We start from the raw sequence: 18,058 nt of genomic DNA on the forward strand, positions 1-18,058 counted from the left end.
CCTGTGAAGTGAACCCCCTGCCCCCCACCCCCCGCAGGTGGGGAGCCAGGGTCTCTCGAGACAGGATCCTTAGGCCAGTCCTTGCACTTTGTACCATGTGCGCTTAGCCCGCTGCGCTACTGCCCAGCCCCCATTGCCTTTTTTTTTCTTTTATTTCTATTTTATTTGATAATACAAATAGAAATAGAAGTTGAGAACAGAAGGGGAGAGAAGGAGGGAGAGAGAAAGATAGACACCTGCCGACCTGCTTCACCACCCCTGAAATGTCATCCCTGAAGGTGGGAAATGGGGGCTCAAACCTGGGCAGGTGTGCATGGTAGTGCATGCAATCAACTGGGTGTGTCACTGCCTGGTCTCAATTTGTTTATTTTTAATGGGTGAGATATGGTGATGGGGGAAGAAGGCAGAGCACTGCTCAGCTTTGGCTTATGGTGGGGCTAGAGACTGAACCTGGAACCTCAGAGCCTCTGATGCATAGCCATCAAGCTCTGTCCACAGATAGATTTTTTTAAATAAATAAATGAAAAAAAAAAGAAACCTATAAGACATAAATGCCACTGGGACTGCACATCTGCATGATTCCGCCATTTGTGGTACATTCTTTTTTTTTTTTTCCAGATGGAGGGTGAAATACAGAGATAAAGAGACAGAAGGAGGAGAGACACCACAACACCACTCCACTACTAGTGAAACGTCCCCTTTGCATGGTACTCCCATGTGATGGCTAGGGGTAGGGGGGAAACTATTCAAACCCAGGTCCTCACACATGGTAAAGTATAATCTCTACCAGATGAACTGTCTCCCAGTCCCCTAGACATAGAATCCTATACTCATCACATTAACAAAATCCTGTGAATCTAGCCAAGACCAAAGGAGACTGAGAAAGTGGAGAAACAGGGTGTGTCAAAATGCTGGGATGCTGATAGCAAAAGAACCCTGGAAGGTATGGGCTTCATGCTGAGAGGGTCTCCCTACACCAGAGCCAGATAGTATGCCAGGTTACCAGGTATGCCAGGTCCCTGAGCTGACCTGCAGCACAGGTGAAGGTATCTGTCCCTCAAGAGCACTGGAGGTACCAAGCCTCTGTGGGCACTTTTATGTCAAAGTCAAACTGTCCAGTAGAGAAGAAGAAGTACTGTGATACTCAGGGAAATGTCCCATGCATGGCTGGTCTCACTGACCTTGAACCTGGGGTTTTCCAGGAAGGCCATTCTTTCCCTACCCGCAGCTTCCTCTGGCAATCCAGTTGGGCAGTGCCCCCTCCATCATTGTCCTGCCCCAAACATGTCTCTCAGAAACTTCCGAAACCTAACAGACTCCCTGCAGAAAACATCAAATTTTCATATCCTCATTTTTCAAATGTGGTATTGCTACTTAGAGCTTAATACACCTTGCACATATCCCATATTGGGGAGCTAAGGAGGGGGCACATTTCAGCAGTCTGCCTGTAAAAGAGTCAAACATCCTAAATGACATCTGGGCCCACCTAATGAAAGCACTAAAGTCCACTTCATTGTACTCTTAATAGAATGCATTTGAGGCTGGAGAGGTGACTCAGCCTTAGAGCACAGGACTTGCATAGCTGACACCCTAGAGTCAATCCCTAGCACCATAGATGCCAGAGTAGAATGGTGCTCTAAATGGCCCTCTGAGTTTCTCCCCCCACCTCACCAGTAGAACATGTTACAAGGTATTAGGACACAGGTGCCAGTAGCCAACCCCCTCCCGTCTCCCATCCTCCCGTATCTCCAAACTCAGTGGCCAGTCACCTAACTCAAGTTGGAAGTGCTAAGATCGACCCAGTCTGGAAAAGAGAAATTTCCCATGAGTGGTCATCCCACTTCCGGTTATCTTATCCATCTCCAAAACTCTCTCCCTTTACACTGTCTGAACTGGAAGATGCTTTGAAGAGGGTTAAACCGGGAACAGCTGCTGGCTATGATAACATCACCCCAGAACTCATTCTTAACCTGGGTCCCGCGGCAAAGAAGTGGCTCGCTTCATTCCTGTCCCACATCTTGGAATCTGAGTCTATGCCCAAAGTTTGGCGTCATGCGAAGATTATAGCGGTTTTGAAACCAAAGAAAGACCCAACACTGGCCGCCAGCTATAGACCAATTTCTCTCCTCTCCGTGTGTTACAAACTCCTTGAGAGGTTGCTTCTGTCATGTATTTCTCATCTTACAGAGAAATTCCTATCACCCGCCCAAGCTGGTTTCCGCCCAGGAAGATCTACCTGCGAACAAGCCCTGGCCCTCTCAACTTACATTGAAAATGGATTCCAGAAGAATTTAAAGACGGGTGCTGTCTTTGTTGATCTCACAGCAGCCTATGACACGGTCTGGCACCGTGGTCTCCTAGTCAAGATCTCAAGATGCCTGCCTCCATGGGTGGCCAACACTATATCGTTTCTTCTCCAAAACAGAAGATTCCGGGTGCATCTGGGTGACAAGTGTAGCAGATGGAGACTTGTCTCAAGTGGCCTCCCCCAGGGCTCTGTTCTGGCTCCTACGCTATTTAATATTTACATCAATGACCTCCCAGAAACTTCTTCAAGGAAGTTCATCTACGCCGATGACATCTGCTGTGCAACTCAGGCATCCAAGTTCGACATCCTCGAGGAAACACTCTCGAAAGACATGTCTCTGATATCTGATTACTGTAAAAAATGGCGACTGATCCCTAGCACTGCAAAAACGGTATCATCTGTTTTTCATCTACACCATGCCTCGGCCTCGTGTGAGCTTAATGTGCAGCTTGGTGGTACGAGAATCCGGCATGAAGCCCAGCCAATCTATCTTGGCGTTACTCTTGATCGCACTCTGTCATTTCACAAACATCTCATAAAAACTGCAGCAAAGGTGGGCGTGAGGAATAACATCATTGCAAGACTGGCCAGCTCCTCATGGGGTGCGAGCGCTTCCACACTATGATCATCATCTCTGGCATTATGCTATTCCACTGCAGAATACTGTGCCCCAGTATGGTTCCGTAGCCCCCATGTCCACTTGGTCGATTCCAAATTATATTCCTCCATGAGGATAATTTCTGGAAACCCACTTAACTCAACAAGAAAAACCAGACTCAAAGTGAAAGGATGAAAAACTATCACACAAGCCAATGGCCCACAAAAAAGGTCAGGAACAGCTATTCCCATATCTGACACTATAGACTTTAAAATAAATAAAATTTTAAAAGATTGGGCTGGACATTACTTAATGCTCAGAAGATCAGTCAGTCAAGAGGACTTAACAATTATTAACATCTATGCACCCAATTGTCTCGTCCCACGGGACCTTCAACGTGGATTAACCTAGGAGAGGGAGTGAGGACAAGGAAAGAAGGGAGAGGGAAGGGGACAAGACACGTGAGAGAAATGAGACAAGTCAAGATTCTGATCAAGTCTGTTTATTAGCACCAAAGGTGCTGCTTTTAAGGCCAGGGCAAGGGGGGAGTTAGCAGTCGGGGACTGCTGATTGAAGTGGTGTGTTGTCATCGTAATCAGCTGTTATCTGGAAGGTCCTGGGTGATTCATGGGGAAGTGGAGTTGGGAGACAGAAATGTATCTCTTGAGCAAGGCCAGCTGTGAACAAAGACTCTAAGGAGTAGAAAAGCAGGAACTTTATCTTTTAAGCAAGGCCTTCTGTGAACAAAGACTCTGTGGCCATGCCAATAGCAACCTTGAGGGCACATGTGGCTCCCCACACCCAATGATAAGCCATCTAAATACATCAAACATCTGCTGAAAGAGCTACAGCAATATATTAACAGCAACAGTCATAGTAGGGGATTTCAACATCCCACTCTCTCAACTTGACAGATTATCCAGGCAGAAAAATCAGTAAAGAAATGAGGGAGCTAAATGAGGAGATAGATAAACTAGACCTATTGGACATTTTCAGAGTCATTCATCCCAAGAAACTGGAATACACATTCTACTCAAGTCCACAAGGGTCATTCTCAAGGACAGGCCATATGTTAGGCCATAAAGACAGCATCAGCAAATTCAAGAGCACTGAAATCATCCCAAGTATCTTTCAGACCACAGTGGAATTAAACTAACACTTAACAATCAACAAAAGATTAGTAATAGTCCCAAAATGTGGAAGCTCAACAGTATACTCCTTAACAACTACTGGGTCAAAGAGGAAATAAAGGGAGAAATCAAAATGTTTCGAAAGTTCAGTGAAAATGAAGACACAAGCTATCAAAATATTTGGGACACAGCTAAGGCAGTACTGAGAGGGAGGTTCATAGCCATACAAGCACACATTAGGAAACAAGAAAAAGCACAAATAAACAGCCTAATTGCACATCTTAAAGACCTAGAAGAAGAACAACAAAGGAACCCTAAAGCAACCAGAAGGACAGAAATCACTAAAGTTAGGGCAGAAATAAATAACATTGAGAATAAGAAAACCATACAAAAGATCAACAAAAGTAAATATTGGTTCTTCGAAAGGGTGAACAAAATGGACAAACCTTTAGCCAGACTCACAAAACAAAAAAGGGAGAAGACCCAAATAAATCAGATCATAAATGAAAGAGAAGATAGCACAATAGACACTGCAGAAATTCAATATATCATGCGAGGCTTCTATGAACAACTATATGCCACCAAGCTAGAGAACCTGGAAGAAATGGATGATTTCCTAGATACCTACAAAAAAGTAGAGATATAAGATTTTTAAAAAAAATGTTTGTAAGGGTACATTTTGCAGTATATGAATTCTAACCCAATAAAAAGATATGAAGAGGGGGTCAGACAGTGGCACACATGACCCAGTTGAGAATGCATGTTGTCATGCACAAGGACCCACTTTCCTCCTGCAGGGGAAATCTTCATGATCAGTGAAGCAGGGCTGCAAGTATCTCAAATAAAAGGAAAAAATATCCACCAGAATCAGTGGATATGTCGGGCAGGCACCAAGTCCCAGTGATAATACTGGTGACAGTAGACAATAGTTAGCCCTTTTTCCAGCTATGACATCATCTCCCCAGATAACAACTTGGGTCCACCTGCATATCAGATGTCAGACTCAGGAAAAAAATAGTGTAGTCATGGGCCCTTTGGAATATAAATAAAATAGGCCTACTAGCTATCTTCAAAACAGAGACTCCCCCAACTCCTCATCTGCATTATTCCAGACTTTAGGCCATGATTAGGCAACAATTTGTTTGGCTTTATATGTTAACTCTTCTTTCAGCCACCAGGTTCTAGATGCTACCATGATGCCAACTGGATTTCCCTGGGCAGATGACCTCACCAATGTGTCCTGGAGCCCCACTTCCCCAGAGCCCTGCCCCACTAGGGAAAGAGAGAGGCAGGCTGGAAGTATGGAGTGACCTGTCAATGTCCATGTTCAGCACGGAAGCAATTACAGAAGCCAGACCTTCCACCTTTGGCATCCCATAATGACTCTGAGTCCATACTCCCAGAGAGTTAAAGAATATGAAAGCTATCAGGGGAAGGGATGGGATATGGAGTTCTGGTGGTGGGAATTGTACCCCTCTTATCCTATGGTTTTGTCAGTGTTTCCTTTTTATAAATAAAAGTTTAAAAATAACAATAGTGAGAATGAGAATAAAAAAGAAGAGAAGGAGAAGGAGGGGGGAGGAGGAGAAGGGGGAGGAGGAAAAAAATGGGAAGAAAGACAAGCATAAAATTTGATCACAGTCTGGGAGTAGATAGATACATCTCAGGCTCAGTCCAAGGAGCAAGTTGAATCACCTGTACTACTGTAGAAAAATAAGAAAGGAAGAAAGAAAGAGAGAGAGAGAGAGAGAGAGAAGAGAAAGGAAAGGAGAGAAGAGGAGAAAAGGGGGAAGGGGGAGGAGAGGGGAGGGGAGAGTGGAAGGGGGAACAGAAATAGGAGGGGAGGGAAGGGGAGAGGAGGGAAGGGGAGGGGAGCGGGGAGGGGAGGAAAGGGAAAAGGGGAGGGGAAGGAAGAGAGAAGGGGAGGGGAGGGGAAGGGAGGAGAAGAGAGAAGAGGAGAGGAGAGGAGAGGAGAGGAGAGGAGAGGAGAGGAGAGGAGAGGAGAGGAGAGGAGAGGAGAGGAGAGGAGAGGAGAGGAGAGGAAAGGAAAGGAAAGGAAAGGAAAGGAAAGGAAAGGAAAGGAAAGGAAAGGAAAGGAAAGGAAAGGAAAGGAAAGGAAAGGAAGGGGGGGAAGCCTCTTAAATGAGCATTGAAAGCAAAATCACCAAAAGTTTAGTTGCATGCCTCCCAAGCCATTGAATGCCATGATTCTCACCCAATATTTCCACTTCTCTCTTCTGGTTTTGGCTGGAGAAATTTTAAAAATTATGTCATCCCCAGGCCTTGAGGTTGCCTGTCCTCTATGTGGAGACCTCATAGACAAAATAAAGCAGTGAGGAGAAAAGAGAAGAGAAAACACCAGGGACCTCAGAGCTGAAAGGGCTGAGAAGCAGCTTGGAAGAGGTGATATTTCAGCTGAGACTTGAGGGCAAGAAACTGGCTATGTGAGCAGGGAGGAACAGGCTCTTGGCCACATGAAATCATGTGGGTGGAAGCGGTTTGTAAGCTCTACAGAACTCCCAGCCAGCCGTGACCCTGTAGTGGCTTCTGACATCTTGAGAGAAGTGGTGGGTGGGGGTAGGCCAGGGAGAGGGGTTGAACATGGGTGTTGAACTTGAGACTGAACTCCTTGAAATGGAGGATCCCCCTACCTGAGATGCCTTATCCTCAGGCATGGGGAAGTTTCCTCCAACCAAAAAAGCCTTCTTGTCAGTGTCACACTGGAGCAGGGCCACAAGGGAGATTACAAATCATCTCCAGTCCATAGTTTCAGCATTAGACAATTTTTGAAAGTTGAAAAAAATGCACTTGTCAGCCTTCTTCATGATTTAATCCTGTTCAGGAACTTTGTGAAGATGGAGGAGAGGGTTGCCTTGTTTTCTATTTGCTAGATAAGAATGTAAGCATGTTACAGCGGCATAAGTGGTAAAAAAAAATAATAATAACACTGAAAAGAGTTTGCTCTTTAGCAAAGGCAAGGGGATTCTTAACTTTTCTGTGTGTCATAGACTTGGTAGGGGGTTGAAAGGGGCCAGTACACCTGGTTGAGTACACACATTATAGTGTACAAGGATCTGGGTTCAAGCCCTCAGTCCCCATCTACAAAGAAGTTTCAAAAGAGTGAAAAAATAATGAAGCAATACTGCAGGTCTCTCTGTCTCTGTCTCTCTCTCTCCCTTCTCAATTTCTCTTTGTTTCTACCCAAAATAAATAAATAAATAAAACTTTAAAAAGAAAAGGTCTGGGAGTTGGGCCATAGCATAGCGGGTTAAGCGCAGGTGGCACAAAGCACAAGGACTGGAGTAAAGATCCATCTGTAGGAGAGTCGCTTCACAGGCAGTGAAACAGGTCTTCAGGTGTCTGTCTTTCTCTCAACCTCTCTGTCTTCCCCTCCTCTCTCCATTTCTCTCTGTCCTATCCAACAAGAACAACAATAATAACTACAACAAGGGCAACAAAAGGGAATAAATAAATAAATATTAGAAAGAAAGAAAGAAAGAAACAAAGAAAGAAAGAAAGAAAGAAAGAAAGAAAGAAAGAAAGAAAGAAAGAGTCCTATCCAAACAAATAAACGTGTGTCCTAAAACTCCAGGATCTTATTTGGAAGACAGTTGCATTGATGATGTTAAGGATCTCAAGAGGTGACCATCCTGGATGTGAGAACTTTGAATAAGAGAGGCTGTAGGCACACAAGAAAAAGAATGTCCTCAGAAGGAGGCAATGGCGAGAGTGATGCAGTTCTGACCAAGGACACCCAGACAATCTGACATGCCCCTCCCAATCCCATGATTGCTTTTTGTCTGTTTTATTTAATTTTTAGAAAGAGTGAAAGAGATCACAGCATGGAAGCTTCTTTCGCTAAGTTGGGAAGACTCAACCTAGTTTGTGCACATGACAAAGCAGTGTACTACCCTAGTAAGCTATTTCACCTCCACCCAACCCCCATGATTGTGTTCATTCGAGATGGCTTTTGTAAACCCTAAGCACTTGAGTCAGTAATGAGGAAGTAAAATGTTCTGTTTACATAAAGTCTCTCCAATATCCTTTCAAAAAAATCCTAGAGAAACCTACCCAGAGAGGCACATGCTTCCTTCCATGCTGAACACAATCCAGGGGCAGAAAGGACAGCAATAGAGAAGGGTAGGAATCCAGAGGCCAGAAGTACAAGGAGAAATTAAGGGACATTTGCAGCTCCCTGGAGGTGGTGGGTTAAATCCTCAAAATCACTTACTGGCCATCTGGTTTGTTCTTTCTACTAATTCCAATACACTGACATATTTTGCACTCTCTTAGTAACCTATTCCTGCACTCTCTCTTAGAACACTTTCATCTACTTACAATTCATCAGCTATTGGGCCCGGGATGCTAGCTTCCAAATTCTCCTCTTTGAAAAAGTCTCACTTTGATTGTCATGTCTCTCATCATCAGGGATGCAAAACTCTACTAAGTACATCACCTCCCAGAAGGCTGCAGCTGTTGGGGGAGGAGAGGGGGAATCTCCAGGGTCCTGTTTTGAAATCCAGTCCAAACTCGTTTTGGTAATAACATGTGATACCCTCTGCTACTTCTCAAAAAAGCCTGGCTCCAAATATGCTGACTTGGCTGACTGATGTGCAGCGAGGCTCCAGAGCTTCTTCCTGCACATCCCAGGATAGGGAGAGTGACCCAGGACACCGTGCTTCCTACTGAGTCACACGACCAAATGAGTGACTGTGGGCAGAGAAAAGTCAGTAAGCTTTAACTTAGATCCATGAGAGGCTGGGCGGAAAGCACACTGTATTAGAGCATGGGACATTCAAAAATCTCAGGTTTAATCGCCAGCACAACCATAAGTCAGAGTTGAGCAATGCTCTGATTTCTCTCTTGCCTCTCTCATAAAAAAATAAAATAAAATAAAAATAAAAACAGGTCTGTTGGGAAGATATAGTCTAAACAACAGGAAAAAAAAATTATTGCCACCAGGATTGTCAGACGTTGGTGCCTGCACTACAGATCCTCTGCTCCCAGTGGCCTTCTTTCTTCCTTTCTTTCTTTCTTTCTCTTTTATTGGATAGGATAGAAAGAAATTGAGAGGGAGAGGTAGAAAGGGAGAGGGAAAGAAAAAACACCTTCAGACCTGCTTCGTGAAGTGTCTGCCTGCAGGAGCAGGGGCTTGAACCTGGATCCCTGCTCATGGGAATATGTTCACTTAACCCCCCACCTCCCACCCCTAACTCCTTTTTGAGGGACAGAGCTTCAGAGGCAGTGGAGTAATATCTAGAGTCTGGCATTCGTATTACTGAAGTCCCAGAAGGGTAGGAAAGAGAACTTGGAGCAGAAAATTAGTCAAAAAAACAATAAGGGGCCAGGCAGTGGTGCACCTGGTAGAGCATACAAGTTACCATGTGCAAGAGCCCAGGTTCAAGCTCCTCATTTACAAGGGGTAGAATTTCACAATGGCGAAGAAGTGATGTGGATATATATATATATATATATATATATATATATATATATATATTCCCTTGCAATTTCTCTCTCTCTCTCTCTCTCTCCAAGCACACATTATTGTAGGAAAGCAATGATCTAAAAGATTAGATAATTTCTCATTAAAATGTTGGAGGCACATATATGGAGATATATGTATCAGGAATGGTGGATTTGTCATGGAGGCCCTGGTAATAACTCTGGTGACAAAAAATTAATATATATATTACATATATCTATGTGTATATATGTATATATGTGTATATATATATAATATATGAAAGTAAAAAATGGCTGAAAATATCCCCAATTTGGGGAAATAAAAACATATATTTGTGGATTCAAGATGTGTACTAAATCCTAAAGAAAATAAACCCCCCAAAAATGCACACCCCAGTGTATCTGTGATCGTACTGTTGGAAAACAAAGATAAATGGGCAAATTATTGGGAACACTCAATGAAAAAAACAAAGCACACATTATTGTAGGAAAGCAATGATCTAAAAGATTAGATAATTTCTCATTAAAATATTGGAGGCACGGCTCTTGGAGGCTGTATTTTCCCTTTTGTTGCCCTTGTTGTTGTTACTGTTGTTGTTGCTGCTGAATAGGACAGGGAGAAATTGAGAGAAGAGGGGAAGACATGGGAGTAGGGCGGTAGTGCATAGGGTTAAGCGCAGGTGGTGCAAAGCGCAAGGATCAGAGTAAGGATCCAGGTTCAAGTCCCCGGCTCCCCACCTGAAGGGGAGTTGTTTCACAAGTGGTGAAGCAGATCTGCAGGTGTCTCTCCCCCTCTCTGTCTTCCTCTCCTCTCTCCATTTCTCTCTGTCCTATCCAACAACAATGACATTAGTAACAACAACAATAATAACTACAACAACAATGAAAAACAACAAGGGCAGCAAAAGGGAAAATAAATATTAAAAAAATAAAAAAAGCAGACGACAGAAAGGGGAAAGAGAGAGACACCTACAGACCTGCTTCACCACTTGTGAAGCGACTCCCCTATAGGTGGGGAGCTGGGGGCTCAAACTGGGGTCCTTATGCCAGTCCTTGCGCTTCATATCATGTGCACTTAACCCACTGCACTACCAACCAGCCCCCAAGGGGAAGGTTTTTTTTTGTTTTTTTTTTTTCCTCCTCCAGGGTTATTGCTGGGCTCGGTGCCTTCACCATGAATCCACCGCTCCTGGAGGCCATTTTTTTTCCCCCTTTTGTTGCCCTTGTTGTAGCTTCCTTGTGGTTATTATTATTGCCCTTGTTGACGCAATTCGTTGTTGGATAGGACAGAGAGAAATGGAGAGAGGAGGGGAAGACAGAGAAGGGGAGAGAAAGATAGACACCTGCAGACCTGCTTCACCGCCTGTGAAGCGACTCCCCTGCAGGTGGGGAGCCGGGGGCTCGAACCGGGATCCTTACGCCCGGTCCCTGCGCTTTGCGCCACATGCGCTTAACCCACTGCGCCACCGCCCGACCCCCGGGAAGTTTTATAAGTAGTTAAGCAGTGCTGTAGGTATCTCTTTCTTCCCTCTCTGTCTCTTCCTTTTCTCTCCCTTCCTCTCTTCTCTACTTATCTAAAATAAGTAAATAATAAAATAAATAAAAATATTTTTAAGAAAAATATTAGGTGCCAGAAGATACTAGGGAATTTTAAAGTGCTGAATGAAATAGCTGCCAAAATATAGTTCTGTATCTAATTTTTTAAAAATGCCTAACAGAGGAGATTGGTCCGTAGTGCACCGGCATAAGCACATGTGGTATGAAGGACAAGGATCAGCTTAAGGATCCCAGTTCGAGCCCCTGGCTCCCCACCTGCAGGGGTGTCGCTTCACAAGCGGTGAAGCAGGTCTGCAGGTGTCTGTCTTTCTCTCCCCCCCTCTGTCTTCCCCTCCTCTCTCCATTTCTCTCTGTCCTATCCAACAACAAAAATGGAAAAAGATGGCTGCCAGGAGCAGTGGATTTGTGGGGCAGTGCAGGCACTGAATGATAATCCTGGAGGGAAAAAAAATGCCCAACAGAAATAAAATTGAAATAAAAACATTCTAAAATGAGAGAAAATTAGACTCCAGTGCCTGCAGACCTTCTGAAAAAGTAATACTAAGGAAGATATTCAGGGAGAAGGAAAATATTATCAGTTTGAACTTTGAAACTCTAGGGTAGTGGGGCTGGGGAGTGGGGGGAGTGTGTGAATAGACAGCATATTGGTTATGCAAAAAGACTCTTGTGGGGGGGTCGGGCAGTAACACAGTGGGTTAAGTGCACATGGCGCAAAGTGCACTGACTGACCGACATAAAGATCCCGGTTTAGAGCCCCCGGCTCCCCACCTCCAGGGGGGTCGCTTCACAAGCAGTGAGGCAGGTCTGCAGGTATCTATCATTCTCTCACCCTCTTTGTCTCCCCTTCTCTCTCGACTTCTCTTTGTCGTACCCAACAACAACAGCAGTGACAACAATAATAATAATAACTACAACAAGGGTAACAAAGTGGGGAAAATGGCCTCCAGGAGCAGTGGATTTGTAGTGCAGGCACTGAGACCTAGCAATAACCCTGGAGGTAGGCAAAAAAAAAAAAAAAGACTCTAGTGTCTGAGGCTCTGAGGTCCCAGATTCAAGTCCCCAACCACCATAAAGCAGAGTTGAACAGTACTCTAGCAAAAACAAACAAAACCAAACAATAAATGCTGTCAATGAATCCACTGTAAAGCATTAACCCCCTCAGTAAAAATATAAAAATAAATAAATAATTCTAGGAAAAAAAATGCACAGAGAGAAAGAGTCTAGAACAAGTACTTAAAATGACACAAAGAAATATAGCTCCCTCATACCACTATAAACTAGAGGTGAGCAGAGAAGACGGAAGGGAAAGGGGAGGGAAAGGAAAGGGGGAGAAATATATAAATATATATAGTCACAAGTCAAAAAGCATATTGCCATGGAACACTAAAATAAATACTCTATCCAAAAGAATGCCAGAAAGGAGAAAAAGAAAAGAAAAATAAAGACATAAACAGAAAAATTATTAACTGGTAGTTTTATATTCAATCATATCAGCGATTACAGTAAGTACAAATAAACAAATAAATGAATTAAAAGTCAGTGTCATTTTGGATGTTTTAAATATCCAACTATAGGGAGCTGGGCGGTGGAGCAGCGGGTTAAGCGCACATGGCACAAAGCTCAAGGACTGGCTAAAGGATCCTGGTTCGAGCCCCCGACTCCCCACCTGCAGGGGAGTCGCTTCACAAGTGATGAAACAGGTCTGCAGGTGTCTTATCTTTCTCTCCCCCTCTCTATCTTCCCCTCCTCTCTCCATTTCTCTCTGTCCTATCCAACAACAACCACATCAATAATCACAATAATGTTAAAATAAACAACAAGGGCAACAAAAGGGAAAATACATAAATAAATAAAATTTTTTTAAAATATCCAACTATAGTATATTCTATTTATAAAAAAAATCCACTTTAAATATAATGACAATCAGCTTAAAGCTAAAAGATGGGAAAAGTTCTACCCTGAAACACTACCTTTTAAAAAGTTAGTCTTCTAAGACAGCAGGAACCTCACATCTCCACTATAGAGCCCCTACTTCCCCCAGTCCTGGAACCCTTGGATAGGGCCCACTTTCCCGTATGCATCTCCCAATCCAAACCAAATAATATTGCATCCGCCGATCACAACCTAACCAACGCAACGATTGCCACCTCAACATGCTTCACCTCAGACTGTGTCCAGAGACTTCACGTGTGGAATGACAACCCTTCAGCTTCATTACTCGGGTGAGACCTTTCCTTTTATAGTACACTCTAATTTCATCTCAGGTAGTTCACTTTCTAACAAAGTCCCATAACCTAGATATACACCAGTTTCTGTGAGAGAGAGCTTATGTTCACACATATCCATAAACTACTGCAAAATACATACCTGAAAGCAGAAGTACACTAGAGTTTGCAGTGAGTATCTCCCTAACACTTCCTCTCCACTATTCCAAGCTTGGGATCCATGATTGCTCAACAAATTGTTTGGCTTCGTATGTTAACTCTCTTTTCAATCACCAGGTTCCAGATGCCACCAGGATGCTGGCCATGCTTCTCTGGATTGAAGATCCCACCAATGTGTCCTGGAGCTCAGCTTCCCCAGAGACACACCTTACTAGGGAAAGAGAGAGGCAGACTGGGAGTATGGACCGACCAGTCAACGCCCATGTTCAGCGGGGAAGCAATTACAGAAGCCAGACCTTCTACCTTCTGCAACCCTCAACGACCCTGGGTCCATGCTCCCAGAGGGCTAGAGAATGGGAAAACTATCATGGGAGGTTATGGAGATTGAGTGGTGGGAATTGTGTGGAGTTGTACCCCTCCTACCTTATGTTTTTGTTCATTAATCCTTTCTTAAATAAAAATTTTTTTTAAAAAAGTTAGTCTTACAGTTATTCTTAGTGGTATTTTGAGGGATATAACCAAAAGCAATGAAAAACTGCATCCACACAAAAGTGTGTGCATAAATATTCATAACAGCATAATTCAAAATAGCCAAAAAGTAGAAACCACCCAATTCCTTGACCGATGAACTGAAAAATCAGTGTTGGCTTATCCATACAATGGAATACTATTCAGTCCCACAAATCAATGAAGTACTGGTTCATGCAATAATGTGGATAACTGAGGCCTTTCTACTAAATGTAAGAAATATGTCAAGGGAGTTGGGCAGTAGCTAGGGATTCGGGCGGTAGCGCAGCAGGTTAAGTGCATGTGGTGCAAAGCACAAAGACCAGTGTAAGGATCCCGGTTCAAGCTCCCGGCCCCCCACCTGCAGGGGAGTCGCTTCACAAACGGTGAAGCAGGTCGGCAGGTGTCTATCTTTCTCTCCCCATCTCTGTCTTCCCCTCCTCTCTCCATTTCTCTCTGTCCTATCCAACAATAATGACATCAGTAATAACCATAACAATAAAACAACAAGGGCAACAAAAGGGAATAAATAAATAAATATTTTTTTAAAAAAGAAATGTGTCACAAAAGGTCACAAGTTGTACGATTCCATTTACATGGAGTACCAAGCACAGGTAACTTTATAGTTAGAAGTAGATTAGTGATTAGTAGATAAGGCTTGGGAAGGGGGAGAAGAGAATGGGTAGTGATTTCTAGGGGAACAGAACCTCTTTGGAGGATACAAAACTGTATGATTATTGTGACATTTTCACACCCAATGAATATACTAAAAACAAAAAGTTACTGTTTTGAATTTATCATGTGTGAATTACAGTTCAATATAACCAGTTCTTTTTTAAAAGGAAACTAGGTTGACTATATTAATATCAGACACAAAAGCTTCAGAACAAATGAAATTACCAAGTTAAAGAAGAGTAAACAGGTAGAAAGACAGCATAATGGTTATTGCAAAAGACTTTCATGCCTGAGACTCTTGAAGTCCCAGGTTCAATTCTCCATACCACCCTAAGCAACAGCTGAACAATGTTCTGATGAAGAAAAAAAGATACAAAAGGAAAGTAAGACACGATAATAAAAATGTCAATTCATTAAGCAGACATAGAAATCTTAAAGGTTCATTAATATAGAGAGAATTAATGTACACAGTAAAACTAATGATAGAACTAATAGGAGATATAAAACAACTCTAAAATAATTCTTGGCTGGGAGAGAGAGTTCAGTCTGTTAGAGCTATTTGCACACCCAAGGCCCCAGAGGCTCCAGGTTCAATCTTCAGCACGAGTTTGTACCAGAGCTAAGCAATGCTCTGGTTCTCTCTCCTTCCCCTCATCCTCTCCTTCTCCAAATAAATAAAGTGTGTGTATATATAATATACATAAGGTTTCTTAATGTTCCTAATCTTAATAAAGTTATATATATATATATATATATATATATATATATATATATATATATATATAATTTTAACATTCCTTTCTCAGTAATTGACTAAAACAAGTAGACAGGAAATCACTAAGTATTTAGAAGAGCTTAGCAACACTAACCGTCAATTAACATTCATAGAGCCCCACCCAATAAGAGCAGAATGTAACTTATGTTCAAGTACACATGAACTTTGATCAAAACAAATCATATCCTGAATCACATAACCCACCTTAACAAATTTAAAATAACAGAATTCACACTAAGTCTGCTCTCTGACCAGAGTGAAATTAAGCTGCACGTTAATGACAGAAAGCTATGTAGAAAATCCCCTCAACTATTTGGGAATTAAACAACTTACTTCTAAATAATCCCTGGGTCAAAAAGTAAGTCACAAGGGAAATTATAAAATGTTTTGAATGGGATGAAAATGAAAACACAACTTATCAAAGTCTGTGGGATGCCAGTAAAAGCAGTACTTAGAGGGAAGTTTGGAGGCACTAACATTTTATATTAGAGAAAGAGATTATTTTCAAATAAATTATTTCTTAAGCTTCCATTTTAAGAAACTAGATAAATAAAAAAAGGAACATCACATTAAACCCAAAGCAAATAAAAGATAAGAAGAAGGGGGTGGGGGTGGGATGGGATACAGTCTTTTGGTGGTGGGAATGGTGTTTATGTACACTCCTATTAATCTGTAGTCATATAAATCACTAATTAATATGCGAGGGGAAAAATTGATTGTCTGTCTTAAACTTTTTAAAGCACAGACTGGGTCTTTTTAATACATGGGCTGAGTCTTTGATATGTTGACTATCTCAAAAGCCTTGGTTGAGTATAGACATTACAGAGTGCAAGGGGCCAGGTTCAAGCCAAACCGAGTGGTGAAGCAGGTTTGCAGGTGTCTCTCTGTTTCTCTCCCTATCTCCCCCATCCCTCTCAATTTCTCTCAGACTCTATCCAATAGTAAATAACTGAATAAGATTTTAAAAAGTAAGGAAGTCAGAGACATTAAGAGACAAAAATAGAATTCTAGATGTTCTATAGTAAAGGTGACAACTTGGATAAGATTGACCAATTCTTTCAAAAACAGGCTGCCAAAACTCACTCAAGAAAATACAGAAAACCATGACAGACCTGTACCTCACAAAGAAATCAAATTTGAAATAAACAAATGATAACAAAGAAGATACGCATATTATGGCTAAGGTTACTAGAGGAGAAAAAGGTGGGGAGCGAGGAGTAAAAATATTCTTGGAGACAGCCTGGTGGTGCATCAGATTAAGCACATGTTACTATGCACAAGGACCAGGGCTCAAGCCCCTGCTCCTCACCTACAGGAGGGAAGATTTACAAGCGGTGAACCAGGTCTTCAGGTATCTTTGTCTCTCTCCCTCTCTATCTCTCCCTCCCCTCTCAATACCTCTCTACCCTCTCAAATAAAAAAGCAAAAGGAGAAAGGGAAAAATGGCCTCCAGGATCAGAAGATTCATAGATTCATCCTGCAGTCACCAAGCCTAAACGATAACCCTAGTGGCAAAATAAATAAATAGGGAGTCGGGCTGTAGCGCAGCGGGTTAAGCGCAGGTGGCGCAAAGCACAAGGACCGGCATAAGGATCCCGGTTCGAACCCCGGCTCCCCACCTGCAGGGGAGTCGCTTCACAGGCGGTGAAGCAGGTCTGCAGGTGTCTGTCTTTCTCTCCTCCTCTCTGTCTTCCCCTCCTCTCTCCATTTCTCTCTGTCCTATCCAACAACGACAACAACAATAATAACTACAACAATAAAACAACAAGGGCAACAAAAGGGAATAAATAAATAAAATAAATATTTAAAAAAATAAAATTAAATAAATAAATAAATTTTTTAAATCTCGATCTCTTCATCTCTATCTGGTTGTATCTGAATGAAAGCAACAGTCCAGAGCAGTGAGATCATGCATACACAAGGTCATTACTAAAAAAATAAATAAATATTATAATAAAAATAAAGAAGAAAAGTTATAGTTATAGAAAGTTATATACTCAACATGAAAAAGGAAATAAGCAACCAGAAGGACAGAAATCACTAAAGTTAGGGCAGAAATAAATAACATCAAAAATAAGAAAACCATACAAAAGATCAAGGAAAGTAAATGTTGGTTCTTCAAAAGAGTGAACAAAATCGACAAACCTTTAGCCAGACTCACAAAACAAAAAAGGGGAAGACCCAAATAAATTGGATCATAAATGAAAGAGGAGATATCACAACAGACACCGCAGAAATTCAGCATATCATGTAAGACTTCTATGAACAACTATATGCCACCAAGCTAGAGAACCTGGAAGAAATGGACAATTTCCTAGATATCTATGAACTTCCAAAATTAAGTAAAGAGGAACTAAATAATATGAATAGGCCCATCACAGCTAATGAAATTGAAAGAGTTATCAAAAACCTTCCCAAAAATAGAAGTCCTGGACCAGATGGTTTTACAAATGAATTCTACAAAACCTTCAAAGAAGAACTAACACCTCCACTTTTAAAAGCCTTCCAGAAGATTGAAGACACTGGAATACTCCCTTCTAGCTTCTATGAAGCCAACATCACTTTGATACCAAAAGCAGACAGGGAACAACCAAAAAAGAAAACTACAGACCAATATCTCTGATGAAATATTGCTAAAATATTGAACAAAATTCTAGCCAA

Source organism: Erinaceus europaeus, chromosome 2, assembly GCF_950295315.1.
Source record: "Erinaceus europaeus chromosome 2, mEriEur2.1, whole genome shotgun sequence".
In the NCBI taxonomy this organism is placed as follows: domain Eukaryota; kingdom Metazoa; phylum Chordata; class Mammalia; order Eulipotyphla; family Erinaceidae; genus Erinaceus; species Erinaceus europaeus.